The 12,340-nt window shown below is 47.2% G+C and overlaps 1 protein-coding gene across 1 annotated transcript in view; it reads right to left on the bottom strand.

The window, feature by feature from the left end:
* The window catches only part of SV2C (synaptic vesicle glycoprotein 2C), a 209,617-nt gene extending 197,722 nt beyond the window's left edge, over positions 1–11,895 (bottom strand). Inside the window, exon 1 of the mRNA XM_043470698.1 lies at positions 11,693–11,895. The gene's annotated coding sequence lies outside the window, so the exon portion shown is untranslated. The remainder of the gene's footprint in view (positions 1–11,692) is intronic.
* Between the last annotated feature and the right edge of the window lie 445 nt (positions 11,896–12,340).

Raw genomic sequence — 12,340 nt, 5'->3', positions numbered from 1 at the left:
ATGGGACCAGATGCCATGATCTTAGTTTTCTGAATGTTGAGCTTTAAGCCAACTTTTTCACTCTCTTCTTTCACTTTCATCAAGAAGCTTTTTAGTTCCTCTTCACTTTCTGCCATAAGCGTGGTGTCATCTGCATATCTGAGGTTATTGATATTTCTCCCGGCAATCTTGATTCCAGCTTGTGCTTCTTGCAGCCCAGGGTTTCTTATGATGTACTCTGAATATAAGTTAAATAAGCAGGGTGACAATACACAGCCTTGACGTACTCCTTTTCCTATTTGGAACCAGTCTGTTGTTCCATGTCCAGTTCTAACTGTTGCTTCCTGACCTGCATATAGGTTTCTCAGGAGGCAGGTCAGGTGGTCTGGTATTCCCATCTCTTTCAGAATTTTCCACAGTTTATTGTGATCCACACAGTCAAAGTCTTTGGCATAGTCAATAAAGCAGAAATAGATGTTTTTCTGGAACTCTCTTGCTTTTTCAATGATCCAGCAAATGTTGGCAATTTGACCTCTGGTTCCTCTGCCTTTTCTAAAACCAGCTTGAACATCTGGAAGTTCATGGTTCACGGATTGCTGAAGCCTGGCTTGGAGAATTTTGAGCATTACTTTACTAGCGTGTGAGATGAATGCAATTGTGCAGTAGTTTGAGCATTCTTTGGCATTGCCTTTCTTTGAGACTGGAATGAAAACTGACCTTTTCCAGTCCTGAGTTTTTCCAAATTTGCTGGCATATTGAGTGCAGCACTTTCACAGCATCATCTTTCAGGATTTGAAATAGCTCAACTGGAATTCCATCACCTCCACTAGTTTTGTTCGTAGTGATGCTTCCTAAGGCCCACTTGACTTCACACTCCAGAATATCTGGCTGTAGGTGAGTGATCACACCATCGTGATTATCTAGGTCGTGAAGATCTTTTCTGTACAGTTCTTCTGTGTATTCTTGCCACCTCTTCTTAATATCTTCTGCTTCTGCTAGGTCCATACCATTTATTGAGCCCATCTTTGCATGAAATGTTCCCTTGGTATCTCTAATTTTCTTGAAGAGATCTCTAGTCTTTCCCATTCTATTGTTTTCCTCTATTTCTTTGCCTTGATTGCTGAGGAAGGCTTTCTTATCTCTCCTTGCCATTCTTTGGAACGCTGCATTCAGATGGGAATATCTTTCCTTTTCTCCTTTACTTTTAGATTCTCTTCTTTTCACACAATATTACAAGCACAGATATCATTAAATAATCAGTAGGCTCACAGAAAGCCCATAAGTATTTCATTCTTGTCAACATATTTGCCTTCAGGAACTTGGTATCTTCTACAAACCTCTCTATCATTTATACATCTTAAAAATTAATTAAATGTATCTATCATTCTATCTACTTCCTAACATTCTGAATTTTTAGGGTTGTGTTTTAATGATAAATAAAAGAAATAGTGAGCTTTAAAAATTGCATATAACCACAGGCAATGATTATAGGTTCAAATGGGTAAGAACTCATTTTAAATAATTCATATATACTTGTTAACATCTTCAGATAACAGTGCATGACTCTGTAAAGTTTCTAGAATCTTTACAAAAAACTAAGCCTATAACAGCCAAAGGAGTGAAGAAAATACAATTCGATACAAGAGTCACAGGGTTCACAAAATAAAAACAAAGCAATGATTGTAAAATTGCACATAACTATGCAATAAATTTGACAACCTGGCTAAAATTGCCAATTTTTTTTAATATGCTTACCAAAACTGACACAAGAAGAAATAGAAATTCTAAAATTCTAGAGCCTTTATCTATTAAAAAGAAATCATTTTGTAATTAATCAGAGGCTTACAAGCAGAAGACGAAATTCCATACACATTCATGTGCAATTTCAGCAAGCTGGAAAGAGAACGAAACTTACAGAATCCGGTATGAGTCGCTGTCAAACGACAGAACTGCCCATGGGGGACGCAGACCACGGGCAGAGCTGCCCTGCGGCCAGCTGTGTGGAGAAAACCTTCTCTGACTCTAGCACACTGTAGACTGGTCATCTGGGAGTCTAGAGGCAGCCTTCTGGTACAGCCGTGACGTTCTAATGTGCTTCGGCAGTTGTAAGGCTCTGTCAAGCAGTTTCTCTGATGGTGGGCATGAAAAAACAAGGCACCTGGGCAGGTTAGGGAGAGTTGGGGCTTCCCTGGTAACTCAGGCAGTAAAGAATCTGCCTGCAATGAGGGAGACCTGGGTTTGATCCCTGGGTCAGGAAGATCCCCTGGGGAAGGCAATGGCAACCCATTCCAGTATTCTTGCCTGGAAAATCCCATGGACAGAGGAGCCTGGTGGGCTATGGTCCATGGGGTCACAAAGAGTCAGATATGACTGAACAACTAACACTTAAGGAAGAGCCATGTTAAGCACGTCCAAAGGACTGAACTCAGAACAGCAGAAGGGGGTTATGACTAAAACAGACACCCAAGGGGCTTCTGGGGCGCAATCTGCTCCATGGTCTGGGTGTTGTTTAAAAACATGTGCTCAGTTTATAAACATCTATTCAGCCATACCCTTCTAAAAAGCACACTTTTCTGTGTATTATACTTCAATAAAAAAAGATTTTTTAATAATTTAAAATATTTTTAGCCCCTATGTGTCCAGGGCCAGGAGTTAGAAACATCCCAAAGTTTGGGGCTCTTGCCTTGAAGTTCAAGGGACTCAGAGTCTAGAAACTCTTGGGTTAAGGGACTCAGCTCCAGTGGAGGGGCCACAATGACCCAGGATGAGAAGCACTTATGTCGTACAGCTGCAAGGGGACTGGGAGAGGCAGAGAAAGGGGCCCGAAGTCTGCTGTGGAGGGTCATGAAAAGTGATTTTTAAGCTGAGGCTTGGAGGACAGGTAGGAGCCTCTTCCATGAACCAACATGCAGATGTTCAGAGTCGGGGGAGGAGAGATGGTGGGAGGGAGGGCATGCCAGGTCCACGAGAAGAGAAGATAAAAAACATGCTAACCTCCAGTCCCACCAAACACACAGTCACAGTAGAGAATGAAGATCAAGCCAGTCAATCCTTAAGGAAATCAACCCTGAACATTCATTGGAAGGACTGATGCTGAAGCTCCGATTCTTTGGCCACCTTCTGCGAAGAGCCGTTTCATTGGAAAAGGCCCTGATGCTGGGAAAGATTGAGGGCAGGAGGGGAAGGGGACAACAGAGGATGAGATGGTTGGATGGCATCACCAATTCCATGGACATGAGTTTGAACAAACTCTTGGAGATGGTGAGGGACAGAGAAGCCTGGCATGCTGCCGTCTGTGGGGTCGCAAAGAGTCAGACATGACTGAGCAACTGAACAACAATAGTAGAATGAATAATGTTCCTCAAAGTAGAATGTGCAGTCTGTTAATCTAGCTTATGACAGCTACTGGACACATAAGATTTATTGATAACAAGGGTGGAAGGAGGTGGGAGGGCCTCAGCTTTGACAACCTAGGTCAGCAACCAGGAGTCCTTCTCACAGGCTACTGTATCGAACATTTATAGATTTGCACCATTGTTCACTCAAAATGAAAATAGTTTCATAGACTACCAAACTAATTTATGTTCTCAAACCTTTGATTACGTTATTGGCAATTATGAACTGGAAAAACATCCACAGGAAAAACCAGCATGGCTTTCTACCACTTAAACACTGGGACATATTTATATTTATTTAGATACATTTGAGAAATAGCATCACAGGGACATCTTGAAATTAACCTTTACCACCTTTACTGATGCCTTAATTATAAAAGTTAATATGCACCTATTGCTGAAAACTCAAAATGATTGAGAAATATATCAAGTAAAAGTGTCAGATCCTCTCCATCTTTTTCCCCAAAGATAATAGTTTGATCTCTTTATCCTTCTAGACTTTTTTTAATATACCTTAATTTTTTAATAGTGATATGCTGCATATTCTGGCTAATATTAATACATTACTATATTTTCCACTAAAACATAATTTCAAAAACAGTTCCAGTGCACATCAGTTCACCTCAGTTGTTTCACTGGCAGTGTAGTATTTCAGTATTTAAATGCACTATAATTGACGTGATCATCCTCTGATGAGCACATAAGTTGTTTACTGTTTTCCACTCTTGCAAGTAATGATGCCATAAACAGCCTGACAAAAATGAGAAGATTAATCTGAACATTCTGATACCATGAAGTATGTCTGAAAGGGAAGAACTAAAATGTCTCCCAGGAAAGGACTCATCCCAAGCAAAAGGCAATTGCAGATCCACTATTTATAATCTAGGACAATGGGCTGTCATCAGCAGGGGATGCGTGAATGTGAACACAGGACATTGGTCACTCGAAGGGTCCTCTCACCAGCCCATGTGCATTCACACACTCTCTAAACTCCCCGGGGAGTACATGCCGGGAGCAGCGGATTCTGCAATAGTGGAGCCAGGGCATCCTGGATGCAGGCAGGCAGGTTTGGAGCACTGCAGTGATGTTGCTGCAGGGCACTAGGGATGACGACTGCAGGAGTGTCCCCGAGGACTCGGAGAAACAGCGAGAAATCTTAAAGAAGGCTGGGAATCCACAACCGGGGGGAGAACAGGGCCAGAGAAATGGCTGTAGATGTTATTGTGGGTCTATAACTCCCCTCACACTGATGTGGCCAACAGGAAACCCAGGCCGCAGATTTAATTGGATATTTTAAAAAATAATAATATTTATACTTAAATTACTTGTGTTCAATGCTGCTCATACTGTATTTAATGGGTGTAAACTGGGGCAATGCTGTTACGTGTTGAAAAGAAGAATATCAGGGCAAATTTGAGAGTGGCTCCAAGGAATCACTGGACAGTCGCTTCTTAAATACAAATACACATGAGTACAAAAACGGCATAAAGAAAAAAATGGTATGCTTAGAACTACTAAAAAACGTAATATTAAGATAAGTACATCTTAAAACAGGCTGTGAAACTGAAAGTCACTCAGTCGGTGTCTGACTCTTTGCGACCCCAGGGACTACACACTCCATGGAATTCTCCAGGCCAGAATACTGGAGTGGGTAGCCTTTCCATTTTCCAGGGTACCTTCCCAACCCAGGGATCAGACCAGGGTCTGCCGCCTTGCGGGCCGATTTTTTACCAGGTGAGCCACAAGGGAAGCCCAAGAATACTGGAGTGGGTAGCCTATCCCTTCTCCAGCGGATCTGCTAGTCAGAGCTTGACATGACAAAGTGGGTCACCTTCTCTACCTACTGCCAAAACGCGTGGCTGTTCCTTGCCGCAGAGGCCCCTGTGCTGTGTGACTCATCTGAGTGATTGAGAGCAAAGAACAAACATCTCAGATACCTCTCTTAGAAAAACTGCAACCCTCCAAGATGACTATTTATCTTGGGTGAACCTGCAGATTTTAAAACCTGAATAGTGGAAGAGATACCTGCCTAAAAGAGCTGCTGGTGGTCCTGGTTTTCCTATAAAGGCAGACCTGGAATTCTGAGACCTTGGCTCAGCAACTGCAAGAGCAGCGAGGGGAAGGAAGGTGATCGAAGGATAGGAGACCTAAGACTGGCTCTTCCAAAGCTCCTGGTGCTTAGGCAAAGACATGGTTACACCTTCCGGTCATAACCAGGTGAAGACAGTCAGGGAGCAGTGCAAGGAACACTGAATTTGGTTCAGTCAGTTATAAGCTACAGGAAAACCACAAGTTCTCTGAGTAATGCAAGGTCCTAGAGTCATTATGAAGACAAAATATAATACTCCCGAGGTACGTGCTGTACACAAACGTGCACAGGTTACCAGGACACACAGCGTAACTGGCAAGGTCCAATGTGAAAGGAAAACGGGGGATGCTTTGTTCAAGGAATTTCAGAAGGTGATGGCAGAGCATAAATCAAACAAAAGACCCTTCCTAGGACTTCCCAGGTGGCACTAGTGGTAAAGAATTCACTTGCCAATGCAGGAGACACAGGAGACGTGGGTTCGGTCCCTGGGTTGGGGAGATCCCCTGGAGATGGAAATGGTAACCCATTCCAGTTTTCTTGCCTGGAAAATCCCATGGACAGAGAAGCCTGCCAGGCTACAGTCGATGGGGTCACAAAAGAGTTGGACATGACTGAACACACACACACACACACAAACACACGCACAAGTGTGAGACCCTGTTGTGACTACACACGCCACAGGCCCATGAACCAGCCCCAGAAATCTCTGTTCACCAGATGGGTGCACTGCTATAACTGCATAGTTGAGTCTCCAGAGCACCTTGCATTTGGTTAAACAGTCCAGAAACATTCAGGATTGCATTACAATAAAAGGAAGTAGGATTTCATATGTTAAAAAGGAACACTTTCATCTTACAAGACAAACATTGGGAGAAGAGAAAAGGTACCTTTTAATGTACAGTGCCTACAAGGTCGGAGCTTTATGTATATTTTTCCTATTTGACCTTCACACACAACCCTAAAAAGTAGGTATAAAAACATCTTTTCACAGCTTAAGAAATTAAGGCTCTAAGAGGTTAAGAAACTTGTCTATGGTTACACCATTTTTCTCAAACAGCTCATTAATTTAATTCATCTGATAATGTTTCCTGAGCTCCTTCTAGGGAGAAAACAGCAAGACAAAACAACCACCTCTCCCCAGTCCTGTCTGTGGCTTCTTCGAGTTTAACAACTTAGTCAGAAGAGAGAGCTATTCATGAAAGAATCTCATTTTTAAAAAAAACGAAATGCAAAATTAATGAACTTTATAAACAGAGTTGCCAGATTTAGCAAATAAAAATACAGAATGTCTAGATAAATTGAAATTTCATATAAATAATAAATAATGCTTAATATGGCTTATGCAATATTTGAGACATTTATGTTAAAAATAAATTCAAATTTGACTGAGCATGCTCTTTTTCTCTGACAACCTTATGGATAAGGAAAAGCACGCTGTGATGGGAGAGGGCATTTTAACCTCACAAAAGCAGTTCAGGAGGCTTCTCCAGGAAGAGAAGGCTGGACTGGAACCTAAATAACATATGGCATTAACACGAGGAAGGCAGGCTGGAGCAAGAGATGAGGTTGCCACAGCAGGAGAAGACGGGTGTTTGAAGGCTGCTGGGATGGGAGAGGTCCGGGGTTATGTAACCCGAGGTTAGGGAAGTGAGCTGGGGCCAGACTACCCAGAGCCTTGCAGACTTTGAAGGCCAAGGTTTTCAGTCATTATGCCAGTAGACAGACCCATCATACGTCATGCTCCCTTGGCCTATGCCCGTCTGTCTGTCTCCACAGAGTCCTTCCCGAACACAGTCTTCACTCTGCCTCTGCCTCTTACCAAAGAAGCCAGACATCTTGAAACCTGCCTTGCCAAGCCAGAATGCGATTCCTGTGAGAGTTTCAAGCAGATATTCCATCAGCACCAAAGAGAACAACACAGCTTAGAGAGTCCACGTGTCCTGGGTCCCTGATGCACGGCCAAGGACTGTTCAAGTGGTCCTGCAGCTGTGGTCCCCAAACGACAGCATCCAACCCACGGGACAGCGCCTGAGAAACCGCACACTCTGGGCCGCGCAGGAAACCACGCGTTTGGGATGCCTGGGATGGGGCTCAGAAATCTCCACCTGGACAAGCGACCTGGGGGAGCACACGGCTGTTCTAGAAATCTGATCTATTAGACTCTTCTAGGACTTCTAGTTCACACGGTTCTCAAAGAATGGAAAATGATGGGAGAAAGCACTCTAACTTGTCATAAATCTTACCCGTGCTCTTAAATTATAAGAAGGCCTGAGTGCTATAAGAAGGCCTGAGTGCTCTAAGAAGACTAAAGCCCATCAATACAGTTTACAGTGTCTGATTCAAATCATTTGTATTACCTACTGTCCACAGGGAAAGATACAGCAGGCACGGTGTGCTTTAGGTGGTCAAGAGAAAACATGTAAAGTGTTGTCATGTTAAATTGAACTCAATATTCACTTTACATTAAACTGAGATTATTATTTTTCAACTCTGGTCTTTTAAAAATGTTTTAACTCATACCCCTCATGGCATAATACAAAATCTAACAGACTAATTACACATACACAGCCCATGGTCCCATGTAAAATTTCAATGAGTTAATTTAAAAAATCTCTTATATTCTATTTATAAGTTCAAATTTAAAATATTATGTATTATATATTTCTTATATTTTATGGAGGGAAAGAAAATTAGAACCAGAAAGGACCAAACCATCCAATCCAGCCCTGTAAGTTCATCTCATTTTGTTTACTTCTTTGCAGGGAAACCATCTGATATACAATGACTACCTACCTTTCCTAATTACAAGGGGTGTTTCAGATAAACTATATAGTGTCTTTGTACCCTCATTCCAGCAAGAATTAAAACAGTAACTTCATCCTCCCTTGTTATTTCAGTTGTGTCCAAAAAAAAGAAGCTTCCAGTTTTATCCACTGCAACATTTTACACTGGCTACTCAACAGAGATGTAATTTAAAAAGTAAAATTCAAATTAATTTAGCAATGTTGTACCAAAGCTGGATGAAGTTGATGGCAGGGGCGGGGGGCGGGGGGGGCCTCTCCTAGGTTTACAAACAGACTTCATCAAAATGATGAATTTGTGTTAAATGAATAATAGTATCAATGTCATAAACCATGGCTCAAACAGAAACTTCAGCAACATGGAACCAAGAAGCAGTGATGAATCATAGATTTTCTCCTGATAGAGCTGCATAGAATTAAAAGGACATTTTAACTTTTACTCTTCACAGAAATCTACCATTATGCATGAGTAACGTGAATAACAACACAGTGACCTGATTTGGAAGGCATTCAGATGTTTTTATTCATGAAATATGTCATCAAGAAGTCTACCTCAGAATAAGAGCTAATATCCCTAATTACAGGAAATGGATTTTCTGGTACTTGTGGTCAGGTAATATACTGCACATTTTGATGTCTTCTGCAGTAATCATCTTGAGGGTGGAAACTACATCCTGTTTTCTGAGGGACCTTCCACACTTACAGAATATGACAGTATTAATAATGAGTAGGATATTTACCTAAAAGCTCCTAGGCTAGTGTGCTGCTCAGACCCAAGGCTACTTTCAAATGTCACTGGGTCATGAAAAATAAATTTAATTTCTCCACTACATCACCAAAACACTCAGATGCAATCCAGAGCTTTCCCTCCCCTGCCCCTCTCCTCCAGACAGCCAGCAGCTAATGGCATTTGATTTTATATTAGACTGCTAGGAAAAGTCTATTGTCTGCATTTGCTGACACTGAAGGCCAAATTTCATTAAAGGAACAGTGCCGGAGGAAGTCGCCAGACTTTTTGAAAAAATATGTTTTCTCTTTCCTTTAAGGGATTTTGTTTTACAACATTTTCCATTCATACAGAATATGTACGTCCATAACTCTCTGAGACGCTCTCTTTTGTCCTCAAAACAACTTTTTAATAAGAGCTAGTCTCAGCTGTTTTTCACATTTCTCAAACACGGAGGATGAACCCAAAAGGGTAAGTCACTTGCCCATAACATAAGGTGGTGACATAACACAGTACTTGGGGAAAATGAGACCAGGATCTCTAACTCCGTTCTCTTTAATAACAGTGCTCTCCTTTCTCCCGTTAGCTCCTCAACTCCATCACCCCTTCATTCCTTTTGCCACACATCCTGCCGATGTGGGCTCATTCAGGAAAGCCGGTAGAAAAATCTTTGCCATTAGGTTTCCAGAAAGTGGGGTCCTTTTGTTGTTGTTAATACATAGGAAGAAATGTGGATTGGGCTTTTTATTCTCTACCAGAGAATGCACTTGCAGTAAGGTTTTCAACACATTTTTAGGAGGAACGCGAGCACATTGTTTTGCAAGCCTTTCTCAAGCTCCACTTAAGAGGCCGGGCCTCCTAACAGAACTCCTGAAGAACGGTGAAGGAATGGATCAGCGCTACAGAATCCGAAGAACCTCAGCATCAAAGCTTTCACGGGAAAACTGGCCGGGAGCACGGGGCCTTTCGGAACTGGCCACTGAAAATGAGCGGATGCAGGATTAATACCCAATTCTCCCCCAGGATTAAGGATAGGAATGGAACTGAAACAACTTTCCTTCTCGCCCTGTCAGTCGGTTAAGAACGAAGGGAGGAGGTCCAGAGTCGGAGGAGACCGGCAGGGAATCCCTGTCGCGGCGCCTTAAAAGACGCTCCATCTTCTGGGTCCCCGGGGAGCTTCCGGCCGCTGCGGCGCCTTGGCGGCACTGCGGTGCACTGCGGAGCCGCCGGCCGGCCCGCGGCCGGGGCCCTGCGGGGCTTCCCTCGCCGCCCGGCGCCGCCGCCCGCGCGCGCCCCGCCGCAGTCCGCCGGTGCCCGCCTCCACCCGCGCCTCCCCTGGTCGCCGCGGCCCGCGCCCGGGGCGCCGCAGGACATCCATCCTGCGAGAGCCTTTGACGCACACACGCGCGCTCCCAGACGGAGACTCCGCCGCCTCCCGCATCCCCCGCCCTCGCCCCCGCTCGCGGGCCCGCATTTGCATCACTAGCACACGCAGCCAGTGACGCGAGCGCCCTCCATCACCCCCCACCTCGCCCGCTCCGCCGCCCCGACTCGCCCACCCGGGCTCGGGCCGTCCCGGCCGCACCTCCAGCCCGTGTGACTCGGCCCCTCCCTCTCCGCCCCCGCGCGCCGCGGGGCCCCGCACGCCCCCGCGAAGGCTCTGGGTTAAGCATCTGCGGCGGGGCGCCCGCTGCCGCCCAGCCAAGTTCATCACCGTATTCCGCAGTCCTGGTGGGCCCAGCCCCAGGCGGTCCCCTCGGCACGCTGGAGGAGTCTTCCCAGTTCTAGAACCCAGAAGCGGGGGAAAGGGCCCGCCAAGAGAAAGGGTCAGTGAGGTGGGGGAATCGCCTCCGCCGCCCTGCTCAGCCCCTGAAATCACTTCGGTAGTTTATTTGCAGGTGACGGCCCCTCTCCCCGCGGAGCTTCACACCAGTGGCGCTCTCTCGCCGCGCCCGGCGCACCGTAGGCGCTCAGTCGGTTTTTACTGAATGAAGGCACAGTGTGGTCAAGCGCAGACACTCACAGACAGCCCCGCGGCTTTCCGGGCTCTCCAGCCCTCGCTTGCTCTCCTGCGGACACTAGACGGGGCTTCGAAGGTCTGAGCCGAGAACAGTCTTTACATCTCAGGTGTTTCTTTTAGGCTCCCGCAGCGCCCACTGCGGCTGCCTCCGATCTCCCGCTGCCCGCCCCTCTGCAAAGGGATTCCCGGCTAAAAAGTTGAACCCAAGGCTGGGTTGCGGTACAGGGGTACCGGCGAGGCGCGGTCGGACACCCGGCCAGGGTTTCGGAGCTTCTGGTTTTAAATCAGCTTCCTTCTGCCCATCGAATCACAAAAGCAAAGGATAGTGGAGGTCCCTGCAGAAGGCGGGCGCGGCCCCCGCAACTGCCGCGGCTGCCCACCTACCTCCGTCGGGAATCGAGGAGAAAGCTCGCCCGATTCCCCCAGACCAACCCCAGGCAACCGGGGGTCACTCTGTCTGCTTTACCCCTACTTCCTCGATCCTGCTCCCGCAAAGGCATCCGGCCGGCAGGGCAGCACCTCGCACCTGCAACCACCTCCCCGTGGGCGGGTGGGGCAAAGTTGCTTTATCTAAAAGGCTACGAAAAGTTCCCCAGGCTGCAGCGCTCGGCCTGCGGGTCCCGGAGGGACAAGAAGTAGCGGCGGGAAAATCGGCCACCGCTGCCAGGGTCCCCTACTCACCGCGCCAGCAGCCGGGCACCCACTTCCTAGGACAGAGTCAAGCCTTCAGCCTTCAGCCTCGCTCCTCCAGGGCGCCTCCGTCTGCCGCGCTCTCCCGCAGCGCGCGGAGTGGCGACTCCTCGGAGCCGGTCAGCCGCGAGAGGCGGGGCGGGTGAGCGGCTCGGGGCTCGCCCGCTGCGGTCCTCCTCCTCCTCCGCCGCCGCCTCGCCTCCGCCCCCCGGTGCTGCAGTGCCGGGCGGCGGCGTGGCGAGAGTACGAGCGGCGCGCGGAGAGGGAGTCACGGCGCGCGGGGGAGGCGGCAGCCGCGCACGACTCGCTGCGGGGCGGGCCAGCGCGCTCCGGGAAGTCGGCGTCCTGGGCGCTGCGGCGGCGCGGGATGGGGGCGGGTAGGGTCACCCCCAAGTCGCAGGTACTTTTGGAGAAGTCAGGGCTCCGAGTTCGTAGCAGGAGGGTGAAAAGGGACCCAATCCGTAATTAGTCACTGGGTGTGACGGTGTGTTGCGCATCTGGGGGCGGCGCCCGGAGTCTGTCCGGTGGGACCACACGGAATCCCGAGTGAGGGAGCCCGCTGGTGCCTAGGGGGAAAAGGCGCGCCTCCAGTTTCTGGGGCCTGGGGGCTGGCCTGTTTAACTTTGACTCGGCTTCCCC

The sequence above is a fragment of the Cervus canadensis genome, chromosome 6 (genome assembly GCF_019320065.1).
Source record: "Cervus canadensis isolate Bull #8, Minnesota chromosome 6, ASM1932006v1, whole genome shotgun sequence".
Taxonomy (NCBI): Eukaryota; Metazoa; Chordata; class Mammalia; order Artiodactyla; family Cervidae; genus Cervus; species Cervus canadensis.
This window is presented reverse-complemented; position numbering and strand designations above follow the sequence as displayed.